Source organism: Meleagris gallopavo, chromosome 10 (assembly GCF_000146605.3).
Source record: "Meleagris gallopavo isolate NT-WF06-2002-E0010 breed Aviagen turkey brand Nicholas breeding stock chromosome 10, Turkey_5.1, whole genome shotgun sequence".
Taxonomy (NCBI): Eukaryota; Metazoa; Chordata; class Aves; order Galliformes; family Phasianidae; genus Meleagris; species Meleagris gallopavo.
Genome location: NC_015020.2, coordinates 21,771,116 through 21,785,600, shown reverse-complemented (window position 1 = coordinate 21,785,600; position 14,485 = coordinate 21,771,116).

Below are 14,485 nucleotides of genomic sequence, written 5' to 3'. Positions count from 1 at the left end.
GGTAGGACTTTAAGAGATCTAATGAAGACTGCTTGAACAAGAGGCCACATTTCCAAAAGTGCACAGTCCCAGTGGCTGCTGCCTAAAGCAAGAATGAAGCCCCAAAAGTATCCAGACCATCTCATTTACACAGAATTCTTCATCTTAGACGTACAAGAAACCATCTCTAATAGGAAACCAAACCGGTGGACTTCTACACATCACCTCTTCTGCACAATCAGGTTATCATTTTGTCTTGGGGGAGAGCCTGAAATATTTCATGGGAGCATAAAAATATTCGCACGCATACGTGCATACATACATACACATACATAATCACACAAGGTATTTCTGTGAAAATAACATTTTGTTCAGCATTTTACCCACGCAAAATACATTGGAAGGGCTCAGCATCATCCAAAGCAGAATGATCACATCCATCTGTCTTGTCTGGAATTAGTTTGTCTTTTATTTATTATTTTTTTAAAGCATTTTGGTGACAGGAATGAATCTATTTCAGATAAAGGATGGAAGTACCTTTCTTTCTCTGCGTAATCCTGAAGTGCTTTGAAATTCACCAACAGTCATAAAAAAAAAGGGCTAAAGAGAATTTTTTCTGATCTGGTTTTGATATAAATGATGCAGCGCAATATAAAAGAGCATTTACTGAAAGCCATGATAACAGCGAAAACGTGAAGAGGTTTGAATTTAAACCCCAAAGTGTGGTGGATATAAGAACCAGGAGTTGGGGAGAGGTCATGCATTCCTCACGTGTAGATGCTTCCCAATCACATCCTTGCCTGGGAAATAACCCAGTCTTCTCCTTTTCCTACCCCTGTGGTCAGGTAGGGGATGTGCCATGTGCTGAGGTCTCTTGTTGCCCAGCCGTCCCGATGAAGGACAGGGGTTGTCCCCTGGCTGTGTTGACCATCGTCCCTAAGATCCACCACAGGACATGGGCTCAAAGCCAAACTATGAAAGAAGGACTCAATTTCCATGTGGATGTGTGAGAGGCAGATCTGGTGGCTGCTTGCTTTTCTTTGCTCCGTGTCAGAATATACTACAATACATATCTGTCTTGTGTGCAGACATAAATCCTTTTTTGTGGGACAGCGGACGCTTATTTCTTCATGATCTTTCAAATTCCCTGTGTTTTTAATAAATTTCAGCAGATCTTTCAGTATTTTGTGGTGGGGCTTTGAGTAATTCTGAGCTTAAAACTGTCGAAGGAATTTTTCTCCGCAATACATCTTCATGAGTTGACTTCCTGTGGACATTCTTGAGTGAGAACTCCATCAGAAATGCTAGTTACTGTTAAGTTGTGTAAAGATTAGGATGGGAGGATAAAAACCCACAAAAATTGTAAAGGCTTCACAAATGAATTCGTAAAAGTTGCTGAAAATTCCCTCGTATTTTCTGGGAAATTATTTTTCAAAAAATAAAAATCAGTGTTCTACCTTTTCCCTGAAACATATTTGTGGCTTGGACTTTGCTAGAAATCTCTCTTGCCAAAGGTTCATTTGCTTTGAATGTGCATAAATCCACTTACATGGAGGCAACAGGAAAAAATGTTCTCTTCTCCTATGACTGCTGCATGCCATTGGAAACCTTGGGCATCCACCCTGCCTTTGGGCCTTCAGAGGAGTCCCACTTCCTCTCTACTCTTGATTTCAAGGTGTTTTTTTTTTTGTTCCTTTGGAAGTTTCCATTTTCTCTTCACAAATGCAATGGGCTGAGATGTCAAGAATCTGGGATGGGCATCCCACCCAAAACTGTGGTGAATATCCCACCAATGACTGCCATGGAATGACATGTCAAGAATCTGGGATGGGTGTCCCACCCACGACCCAGTGCTGGTGCCAGAACCATCACCTTGCTGCTAATGACAGCTCCTGCACCGTGTGGACCCCCACCATAACAGCAGCAACAGAGCTCATTTCAATGGCTCTCAGCAGGTGCTCAGCCTCCCTCAGGACAGGAATGCTCAAGCATAACCTACAGCAGTTGTGTTCCCAGCAAGCTCAGGTGCTGTTTGCCTCCGCTCTTTCATGTAAACCATTTGGACTTGTTCTAGGAATTGCAAAAATGCCTTGCCACATCATTTCCATTTTATTCACAACCAAAGCCCAGAAGTGTGGGCACATGGGCGCTGCTCTGCAATCAGTCCCATATTTGGCTGTCAGAATAAAATTCAACCTACACTTCATGCCTACTAGGAAAAAAAAATAAGAAAACCCATCTAGATTAACTGGCTTGCACGGTGTCCCACAAGTTTTCATTCACAGCTTTTGCTGCCAGCGTTGAGCCATTACGAACTGAATGGTTCAAAGCTTTGTTTCTCCAGAGGCTTTTCCCTTCACATAAAATGTGTGTTATTGCAATGCATCCACGGGGCACCGTGCCAGCTGCCGTCAGCCATCTGCACACAGCAGAGCACGAAACTCACTTGGATTGTGCTTAGCCAAGAGAAGGGGAAGGAAGTTCATTCGTGGACCACATGGTTGTAAGTGGAGGTGCATGAGCTGCACTTGCTATGTACCCCACTCAGCATCATAGCAGAACTCCAGCAGCATCTCAGCCTGTAACAGCCACAGCCCCAGATCAAGCCTGTCCCACACACTGCTGTCATTCTTGATTGCTGATATAAAGCTGATAGAAGTCCGTAAAATGCAACAGCAACCGTGTCCCACACTGCAGATCGGTCAATAATTACCCCAGTAAATATTGCTGCTCATTGCTGCTATGCACTGTGCTTCCTCTACCAGTAACTCATACTCCCACTTGAAACAAATTACATATCATTTAGAAAAACAGCATTCCACGTGTACAGACACACACGTCTGTGTAAATATTTAGAGAATATTTGAATCCTCAAAAACAGGACAAAGTACTGAGAGCATTAGCAATCATTCCTATTGCTTGCCAACCCCCAAGCACTGAGTTGTGGCCTTTCTCTGTTGCAAAGCAGCGTTTCTTCTCACTGCAGCCCCCTCAGCTCATCATGGGATGGGCATCCCTGCACAGCGTTGTACTCTGCTTGATGCTTGATTGGACTTTCAAAACAGCAGGTGTGCAAGATCCAACCCAGCATCAACCGGTGGAGACCAGAGGCTCCATCCAGTCAAAGAAAACAAAACTAAGCCAAAACACTCTCTTTCATGGCTTGCAGCTGGTCGTTAAATGGCCGAAGCCCTCCCTAACCTGGGGGCTACGGGTCTTCTGCAAGCGGCGGATGGGTGGGAGAGGGCGTCTCCGTGGAAGTGCTTATCAAGTGGAAGGAAGTTATAATAAAATTTACTGCAGTTCCACAAAGTACCACTGTTTGTGCGTTATTAATCACTTACACAGGTCCCCGTCGGAGGAAATGGCAGCCTTGACAGTGATTTATGCGCTATTTAGATAACCCGAGGGGAGTGCGTTACGAGCTCCGTGCCCGTGCTGTCATCCAAACGCCCAGGGTTCCCCTGGAGCTCCTCTTTCGCCATCAAAGCCACCGCCTGCCTTATCAGGGCCACCGCCAAAACAGGCGCTTTCCAAACCCATCGCAGTTCCTCCCCTCGCCGCGACATCAAACGGACCTCCTGCCTGCAGGCACAGGGACAGCACTCGCCTCCATTCCAGAGCGTGGAAAATGGGGAAATGCTGCTGCTTCTCTGCAGGTCCCCAGCCCATGCCACCACATCAGGACAAGGATTTTGCCCTCAAATCTCTCCTTCCATCCTGACTTTTTTCCCTTTCCGATATGGAAGTTTTTTGTGTCCTTGAAAAATCCAAGTCCCTGTTTCCAGGAGAGCTGAAGGAAGCAGTGCAAGGGCTATAGTAGCAACACGCTTGTCTTTGTGCCAGCAAATGGGATGTTTTCTTGCCCCTAATCTCTTCTGTGTATTGCATTTCCTCTCTGTTTCATAAATGAACAAATTTACTGCAATCATTAGAGTTTTACTCCAAAATTAAAGGCAGGCTAAGACAAAGCTAGGTACGTATTAACTTTGACTTTGCTTTTGTTAACTCAGATGTTTCTTAATCCAAACCACATTCTCTGCAAAGCCTGGTGATTTTAGGCACCTTGAAAAAAAAAAAAAAGGAGTTAACCTTCCATTAAATATCAACCTTTCTTTATCATAAACAACCCGGTCTGGATCAATGGTGTTGACATTTGCTTTCGCAAATGCAAGTGTTTGTTTCTGTCATTTTATAAACAGAGGTAATGTCTCTGTGGCCTTTTCATTTTAGTTGACATTGAGAAAAATCAAATACAAACCGTGACCCAGAAAGCTTTGGTAGAGAGCTCATTCTTCTGGACTGGCTCCTTCCAAAACGAAGGAAGCTCTGGGAATCCAGCAGAGCCCATGGACCAAAGTGCCTGAAATTCAGAATTTTTCTTAGAAACGGTTGGACTTGGTGATTTTAAAGGTCTTTTCCAACCTCGATGACATCGTGATTCTATGAAATCCATTTGGAAAACCAGAGCTGACATCTTGGCCTCTGAAGCTCAAAATGCTGTCACATGCTGGGGGTCATACACTGGGTGGGGAAGATGCCCTTGCTTCTTCTGCCTGGGTGATAGAAACCCTCACTGCCAAGAAGCGGCGGAGCTTGGAGATGAGTGTTGCAGAGAAATAGGCCATCGTGACCTGTCAATCCCAATCCCAATCCCACTCCTTCCCACTTTTCCCCACCATTCCATGCTGGAGCTCCATTCACCCCCGCTGCAATCTGAAATGAGCATTAGGGCTGCTGCAAGAAGGGCTTGGCTGCCCACGAGACCTGAGATGACTCCTCCAAACCAGAGCCATGGCACCTCTGTTTGCTTCAACCCAAAGCTCCCACACTGGCCACAGTGCTAAAATTAAATCACTGCTATTTAAACCAGCGAGCAAGACTTACTTCTCAATGACCAGTTCAAGTCGTACCAGCTAAAATAAATTGATTTGTTCTGTTGTTTTCCTCAGCTTATTTTAACCCTCCTATGGGCAAGTTATGAAATGGTGGTAGCACATTTATTTACTCAAAGTACCCATCCAGAAGGAGCAGACCACTAAAAACCCACAACTTTACTCGTGAAGCAATCGCTCTCCTCACAGAGGTGCTGGGTTCATGCTCATAACAACGGCAGGGAACGAAGAAGAGTCTAAATAAGATGAAGAGAGAGGATTCAGTAACAAACACAGCTCGCTTTTCCAAAACAGACATGCAACCGCCGCACAAAAATGCTGTCTGTGCCACACGTCTCAGCTGGACGACACGAGGAATGTCAGGAATCTCATTTCTACAGTCCTGTCTATGGGGAAAAGGCAGCCTTTAAGAAATATTCAATGCTATGATCCTGCAGTTATATAAATCACAGCTGACGCAGCCCAAACACAGCGAACGTCGGAGCTGCAGGAAACGTGGCGAGATGTGCTCGGATCTGTTCCCGTCAGCCTGTGCCTCTCTCAGGACAGTTTATTTGAGGTCCTCAGTGTGCTTTAGAATCACCACAAACAACTCTTCAAACCCACATGCTGGAGGAAGGGGTTGGTGCCTGAGTCCTTATTTCAGTGTGAAAAATGTTTAGCTCTCTTTCCTGAGCGTGTGACAAGCCTGAACAGAGCTGTGCGCTGCAATGGAGAAAATCTGTGGCAGTGATAGATTCTACCTGTCAACATCCTTGGGGACAGCAGCTTCCTCCTATTCTGAATCAGCGTTTCTAAACAGCCTTATGGACCTGAAAGCCCTTTCTGAAGGGACTGAAGCTGGGTGGTCTGCGTGGTGGTGGGGTCACTGTCCATGGAGGACAGTGGAGGAACAGAGGGGATGTGGCACCGAGGGACGTGGTCAGTGGGCATGGTGGGGTGGGTTGGGGCTGGGGATCTCGCAGGTCTTTTCCAAACTTCATGATTCTGTGATTCTATAAGGATGCCCATCACCAAGCTGCCCTGTCAAGCACTGTCTCACTTTCACCAGCAACTCTCCAGCCCTGCTCATCATGTGAATGTGACACAGAGCAGACGTATGACACAGGAGCTTCCTGAGGATGCACGAGTTAATTAACATAGCAGTTAATTCTGGGGAGGTGGCTGGAAGGAGCTGTCTTAAAGCATGTAGGCCCGATGGGCAGGTGGGGAGTCTGCATATATCCCTGACACGCTGTGGTAATGCTTTGTTGGTGAAAAATGCTGACCAGCAAATGCTCATGGACGCCTTCCATTGCTCCATCGCTGGCTCTGCATGGATAACCTCTACCTTCACCTTGGTGTTAATGAACACCTGCATGCAGGGCAATGTGGTACCCCCTCTGCTCCCCTGCAGGTGGTGGCTGAACCCCAACAGAGGGCTGCAAGGAGTGGTGAAGTGGACAAATGCTTCCCTGCAGCGGACAGCTGGATGGGTGACTTGAAAGCAGTTTTGCTCCTGATACTCTTAGACTCTGCCTGGTGAGAGCAAAGGGTGAAGCTCCAAACACCGCTCACTAGAGAGCACATTTTTGCATTTCAAAGCAAAAAAACAATTTTACTTGCTAATAAATGACTTGTTTATTTACCCTTTCCTCCCAGAGAATGGTTTCATGGCTGCAAGTCCAGATAACTTATGCTTCTCTTTAACTCACGTGTGACTTCTAGGTCACCCATTCCAGGGAAGTGTAGTATTTCTTAGCATGGAATGGAACAAAAACAGGCTGGATCGCTGCCAGAGGGGAGATTTGCACAGAAGACACCCAAGTGGCAGCCTGGCTGGTGGCCATGCGGAGCGGGGAGGTCGGGGCCATCCATCAGAGTGGGCCCTTTCTGGGTGAGCAGAGCTGAGTAAATAAGTAGTTAAGTTGACTGCTCCGTCCCTGGAATTGGAAAAGCCATTGGGAGTGGTGTTTGTTCGCCTTGCAGCACAGCACAAATTGTCAGCCAGCTTGTTTTGTTTGCTAACGTAGCCTAAAAAGCAACCAGTGGGTAAAATTAATAGGTTTGAGAACACACAGTTCCTGGATAGGTTTTGAGATATGCCCAGTAGTGAACCGGTTTCCCTGGACTGCTCCAAGGGTTGGGGTTCTGGTTTGTTTTCTTCCCCTTTGCTTTGTTTTTAACACAGAGCAGTTCTCATTTGTTGCGACAGGAAAACTCAGTGCTCTGTTAGAGCTGTGATTATGCCATTGCCAAGTATTTGGGATGCTGGCATTGGGCTGTTTGTTTCAGTAAGAAAAGCCTCCCTGTTCCCTTTCACAGGTGAACCCATTAAACACTTTCCAACGGGACAGTTTTCTTTGTGTCATTCTGTTGGTGATTTTTGGATGAAAACTTACGCCTCGGTGATTCAGAGCTGAAGCATCAATATTCCCTTTTTCAACAGAAAACAAAATTTGAGACGTTGCAGTTTCTTCTGGAGCTCCGCACACGGGGTGAAGAGCAGACTGCAATGCTTACAGATGCCATTTAATTAATCCTCCCTGCACCTTCGGTCTACAGAGGGTATTAACCTCAATTTACAGATCAGAAAAATGAGACAGGAGGGAAATGAGTGACAGCTGTAATGAATGCACCGCTTCCCTCAGCCAAGGATTACAACTCCTGAACCCCCTGTCCCCAATTCCCTAATTAGCAAGTGGTGTAGCTCCTCCAGTGGGCTAGGAAGAAATAATTCCTATAAGGCAAAATATTTTCCTTCTGATGTTTGGGCTCCTGCACAATATCTTGCTACTGGAGGTGATTACGAGCTCTGCTTCTGACACTGCCACCTCTCCTGGTTTTGTTAATGACAAATTTGTCTTCAGGGAGAAAATCATCAGCAGCAGTTCTTCCAGAACAAGGATATAAATTTGACTTAAAATTAATTCAAATCCTTTCAGTGAAGACCTAGAGATATGCATAGCTCTAACAAGTGAAAGCCAACATTTTCCTGTTTCGTGAAGCTCAGTTCTGCAAGATGGCATTTCTCAGTACGCAGCACCCTGTCAATGGGTTCTGCTGCTGTATTGTTCCAATTCAGATAGAATCACTGAATCAGTAAAGTTGGAAAGATCACTAAGATCATCTAGTCCAACCATTGGAGTGTCTCTTCCAATAGTCCAAAATCCAGATTACAGTGCCACGGAGAATCCCGTGCATACATGGACACATCCTATCTACCCACACATCATGAATGCTTCCTGTCAGTACACTTCCAAATCTCACAAACATTCTCAGACATCATGGGTTTAACATAGTGGTTTGCACGTTTTCCAGGACAAAGTCCTTGTTTTGATTTTTTGTTGTTGTTCCATTGGAAAACAAACAATATTCCATAAAAATCTCTGTGCTCCACAAATTTCACATCAGATAGAAATCCTGCCTGCAGAAAGTGTTCTGCCCTTCCTGGAATGGAATGGTTGCCATTGCTCTGACCAGCACATTTAAATATTCTCTTTCATTTGAAATACAATGGTGCAACTTTAGAGAAGTGAAAAACGTTTCCATTGGTGAACAAAAAAAAAAAATCAGTTTATTTTTGGTTTCAAGATTTACTTCCCCTTTGGAAAATGTTTTCTTTCCTGTAATTTCAGAACACGTTTTCTCTGATTTCAGATTTTTCCATAAATAACAAATCCGATTCCTGCTCTGCTCTATCGCATCTATTATGCAGGATCCTCCCAGGAATGGCATGCCTCAAGGATTAAAGAGATGCAATGTTTGTAGAGAGATAAAGATTAAGTTCACTTAGTTCTTAGACCTCATGCCGGCTCTGAGCACAAGACTGAATTTCACTTTGTATGAGTTATCACAACTGAAACTGCTCTTCAGTGGAAACCACTATGCAACCATCCATTCGCAGTTGTAAAAGTCAATATATTTAAGCCTGCGGTGCATAACAATGACCCCTATGGATCCTCCAACGTTTTTCTTGGATCCGTGTAAGCCTGTTTTTAATATATTACTCATCTAAATTGTTCCTGGGACTTGATTATTTGCTGGAGTTAAAATATCCAATCTTAAAAGATTTTTAAACATGCGCATGATGAATTCCCCACTGCAATAAGCTTCATTTAGCTCAACTAAAACTGCCGTGCCATAAAAAAAATGCTTTAAAAAATCTCAAACTAACTGCTCTCCTGGTTGGTGGAAGCTCCCCAGGCAGGATTCCTCACTGATGATAATCTCTGGTTTCAGCTGGCTCCGTTCGGTTCCTGGAAGAATAAAATCCAGTTTTCACCGAGTTGCGTGTTGAGGTGGAGACAAAGGGCACAGCCATCCTTCCCTATCATACTGGATGTTCCCCAAGGAAAAAAGCATGAGGAGCCCAGCCATCCAGGAAACAATGCTGATTTATGCTCTGCCTCTGAAGAGTGAGTCTATGGATGAAGTTACAGGGAAGAAGAACCGGGCCAGAACAAAACAAAAGAGTGAAACCACGCATGGAGTTCAGCAGGTGACTTTTCTGCCTCTTCTTCCACAAAAGAGAAGAACTGGCTCACCTTGAAGCTAACTAGACTTACTCTTCCTCTTCTTTTCTATTTGAAAGGGCAACTGGGCAATTATGTGAACAACTACACAAAGACCAGCAAATGGCATTTCTTCCACATCCACCTCCTTCCTCCCTTTTGCACAACAGTAATGAATGCTAACAGGGTGATTCTGGTGTGTTCAGGGGGTCAGGACGATGTTCAGAGAAAGTGCTAAGCTTTTATCTCAAAAACTCAAAGTTTTGCGAGTTGCTTGCCTTTGTGACTCCAAAGTCTGGGGAGAAACACCCTAATTTATGTATCTGTGATTGATTTTTGTTGAAACTGGGAATGTCTTTATCACAGCCATACAGTCAGATTTCTGTGGTTTTGGCCACGGTCTCTCTACAGTTTCAACAACTCGATATCCAAAATGAATAAATCTGATATGTGCATGCTTTTACAACCCCCCTGGTTTTCATTCCCCCAGGGAAAAATATCATCTGCCCTATTGCTGACTGCATGGACTTACCCCCACGTTATCCCTCCCATCAGCATGTGATTAATCACCTCCCTCTAACAGGCACCTCTCAGGAACTCGAGACCTTTTACAAGCCTTAATTAAGCCTTGCAACATCCCTGTAAAATAGGTTGAAGCTGGGGTTAAATGATTTGCCTGAGGTGACTGAGCAAATCAGAAGCAGGGATAGAAAGAAGAAAGCAAGCTGCTGTTTCTGAAGCATGTGCGTGGCTCCCGGGATGGATGAAAGACACCAAAGGATCTTTTCATCTTTGTATCTTCAGAAGTAGGATGATGCAGCTCTAGAAGTACCAGCTCCTTGCTTGCAGTCATGGTGTGGGGCTTCCCCAGCTCTCTCCCACCCCACAAATTCTCCAGCTTGGGCTTCCCTCACCCATGTTCCGTGTTTTACCACGCTAAGCTCTGCCCCACAGCTGACAACCTTTCCCCAGCCAGCTCTTCCCATATGATGCTCAGATTGAAGCCAGGACCTCAACACTTGGCACATCATTAACTCTGGAGGGTGAGTGGGGAATCAGAGCCAGGTGCGAGGCTGCTGGGTCTGGGGATGTCTCTCTCCACCTCTGCAACAGGAGGGGGAAATCACATGGAGGAAATCTGGTGAAGCCTTCTACAGGGTAAAAGCAGCAAAGTGAGAAATTAAAATAAAAATAAATAAATGTTCTTTTTTTTCATGGTCTGTGAACCTCTGCCACCTCATAGACTTGTTTGTTTGTTTGTTTGATGGGGTCACTTATTCTGTAGTCTTAGGAGTTGGGAAGTCTCAGGCAGGATGGAGAGTCTATGTGCTCACTTCTTCCTTTCCACCAAGTTATAAAATGCAACGTGGGTTTCCGACATTTCCTTTCAACTTCCTAAGAAAAATCTTTGCTTTGTTTTATTTAATTTGCCCCAGATTTTCATGGCAGACTCCCACACCAAACAAACCAACCAACCACCCCAAATCAACATTCTCTCAGCCGGCTTAGTGGTTTCCTCAATGACCCAGCAGTGAAAGCAGATTAGCAGGGCTGGGGAGATCTCACAAAGGTGGGCTGCGTTGGGAAGAAGAAATACCATCAGCTGGGGGCAAGCATCTCTTTTCCTCAGGCAGAAAGTTCCCTGCCCTTCTGTCTGCTGCTTGCACAGCTCCTTCAGGATATTCCTAAAGGTTGTCCAGGAAGATGTCATTCCTAGAAAGCTCCTCCTGTCCCAGGGCCTTATACCTCCTCTCACAACTCTTGCCCAACATGACCATCCCAAAATTTATGGCCTCCTACCCTAGAGGCTGGCACCAAGGAGCTCCAATGTCCTTGACTAACATCATCAGGCGTGATTTGTGAGCAACACAAGCTTTCACAAATTCTCCCCAAAGTGGTGTTCGAGGATTCCACCTGCAGAAATGGGCATACAGCTCAAATCAAAGATGGGACAGTACCTCAAGGGAGGTTCAGGTTGGATAATAGGATAAGGTTCTTCACCAAGAGGGTGTTTGAGCATGCAGCAGTCTCCCCAGTGCACAACCAAGGCAGTGGAGAAGGCACAGAGCTTGACAGAGTTCAAGAAGCATCTGGACAACGCTCTCAGACATATGGTCTGTGATTTTTGGGTGGTCACATGTGTGGCCAGGATTTGGACTTGATGGTCCTTAAGGTCCCTTCTAACTTGGGATATTCTATGATTCTATGATTCAATTCAATGAAAAAACGATAGTTTGAGATCCTTGTGCAGGCCATGGGCAGTGCCTCTGCAATGGAGTCAGAGTATCAGCTCCATACTGCAGACCTTGAGAGCAGCTCTTGGCTGCAAGCGTGGCTGTGAGAGTGGGAGCCGTGTGCCCTGGTAGTTTAACGTTTGTGTACACATACACATAACCTTTAACTGAGACACTGGCCGGAAATCTCTGTGCCTGAATGTCAATTTAATTAAAGCATTAACGAAACATGAAAATAAGCAAAGCCTGCAGACTCCTACTTCTGTTTGGCCTCTGTCTTGTCTATTTCCTTGGAGGCCATCTCAGATCTCCGGGGCTGAGGAGCATCCCAAGGGCAGCTGGACAAGCAGATTCATTATTCAAGCAGGAAATAACACCCTACGTGGTGACACTCTGGGCACAAAGGACCTTTCCAGCCTGACAGCCTGGCTCAAGCCATGCTCCTGGAGGTGATCCTTGCAGTGCCAGCTGAGATGGACAGGGGGCTGGTAGACCTGATGACTCCATGTAGTTCTCACATGCCTGTCCCTACAGGCTACTCCCAGCACAGCTTGTCTCCAGGCTTGCTGTGCTCACACCACAGCCCAAACATCTGGGCTAGTGGTGTACCACACTGCTCAGGCATCTTTGCCTCAAGAGGTCCCCTGGGATCTGCATAAGAAATACTGCTTTTTTCCTCCTGGTCTTCTGCTCTGCAGTTGGATTGGCTGCCCTGCCCTGCACATGCATTGCACACAAATCCTGGTGGCCCAGACTGTCCCTGACCAAGATCTCCAGATCCTCTGTCTGGAAGCAGTTAATGTAGAAGGTGCCAGGAAATTGTGCTAAAAATGCTACATGGTTCCTCCATAAAACATGCCATGATTTACACTCAGCTTCTCCTGTAAGAATCTTCAGAGCAGTTCCTTAACAAAACCTGGTGGGTTTTTTCTACACCTATTTCAACATCCCAATCGGCCTCAAGCAAAGGGTGGACTGTTCCCCAGTCCTCTCTCAAGCCCCGTGCTCTCAGATCTCTCAGTCCTTCTGGCAGGTTTTGCAACACTTGGCAATTTTGAAACCCCAGGATAAATTTCCAGGCCCTCATTTACAGCAAAAAGCTTGAAAACATGGATCCTAAAGCCCGGAAGAGAAACAGACACAACTCTAGTTGCAATGTTATTTCAAATCCCAACAATCTTAATTAAGCACTTGAGTTCTCAATGGGATCAAGTTATTTTCCTGCCTTTTGGAAACAGTTACAAAAATGCAAGTCGTATCAACAGTTGTCATGAAAATGCAAAATGAAGAAGTGTGCAGAAAACACTAATTAAAATGGAACCAATCTGCTGAAAGCTCCCTTGTCCGGCTTGGCAGCTCCCAGCTTAGCATTCCATGCTGTAATGGGAGCTGAGCAGCAGCTTCCTAGGGCTGAGAATTTGGGAAATAATTTATTTCTGCTTCAGACACCCAAAGGTGCAGGTCAGAAATTGCCTCCTACGTAGATCCAACTGCTGGGTTATGGGCAGGACCCTCACACTGTGAGATTCCATAAATCCTCCTGCTGCTAAAACACTTGTTTCGAATCAAGCAGCCATGAAACAGTTAATCCCAATTAGTTCAAAACAGCAGATATCATTCTTCATATTTTGGCAGTTGTCGTTTCGAAGGAAAAAATATTCTTGTGTTCTTGGAGTCAGGCTGAACAATAAAATCAGATGCCAATTTTCTGGTCTAAATTAGGTGAAAGACCAGACTTTTTATCATATGTGTGTCTGTGTGTGCTGTTCCGTTGTGTGTTTATTTTCCTTCTCCATATATTCACTGCTGAAATTGAGGGCTGCACAGAGCATGCTACGGTGTGGCAAAGGAGCACGACAGCCCCTTTCGTTTACTGGGGCTGGAAATTGAACATGGCACCAGGAAAAGGCGAGACACTATCAATTGCAAGAGGAGATATTGCCAAAAGATAAACATAATAAAGTCAGTCATTCTCAGCATATCAAGTGAGAGCCTTTCCAGGGTGTATGAATAAGGGATTTAAACTTTTGCACTGGTTCAAGTGTTTTCATGTCCAAATTCAGTGTGTGCTGAAAAGCATCCAGAGCCTGGGCTTCAAAGAGGATAAAATCAAAAGGATTAATGAGTGCTAAAATACCATGGGAAGAAAGAAGCTGGCCATCTTCCACTGGGCATTGTCCATTGTGAGCCTGCGGCCGAGGTGCATGCAGCATTGTCCCCCATCAAAGAGGAGAGAAAATAAAACACAAGTAAAATAAACAGGCTTTCAGCTCTGTTTCACCGCCATTCCCATTCTTGTGCCCACCTCTGTGCTGGGCAGGTCTCATGCCTTATGGACCCCCAGGATGCCAGAGGACCACACAGTCTGCATGATCCATCCAGGAGGGCTTCAGTCCCTCCACTTCTCTTTCCACGCAGTGAGCTTTTTGTAATCTTGTTTTCATAATTCATTTTCTTCAGATGTCACTAATTTTCAGGACAGGCAAGGGGATGCCAGACTCGCGTTCAGCACAGACGCCAGCACGCAATGGAGAAGCCATCCCTGCAGGGGAGCAGAAGATACAGCCCAGCCAGAATGCACTTAATTCATCAGCCAAAAGCCAGCAGCAGCTCTGTGGGCTCACAACATGACACTCTCCTTCCAAAACCCCTGCAAGTCCCACTCTCTGGTGGTCAATGGAGGTGCATGGTTATGGGGAGAGTTGCACGTCTGCTATTTCATCATTGATATAGGAGACAGCCTCGGATGCCAAACCTCCAACTCCCCATTTGCCTCCTTCCAAATGATTCCCCATCATTAGAGGGAGACGGGATTCAAATAAGGTTTTGCAATTAGAAACCAGTGTTAACTGATGACAGAAAGCATCCGGCAATGTTTGCAGAG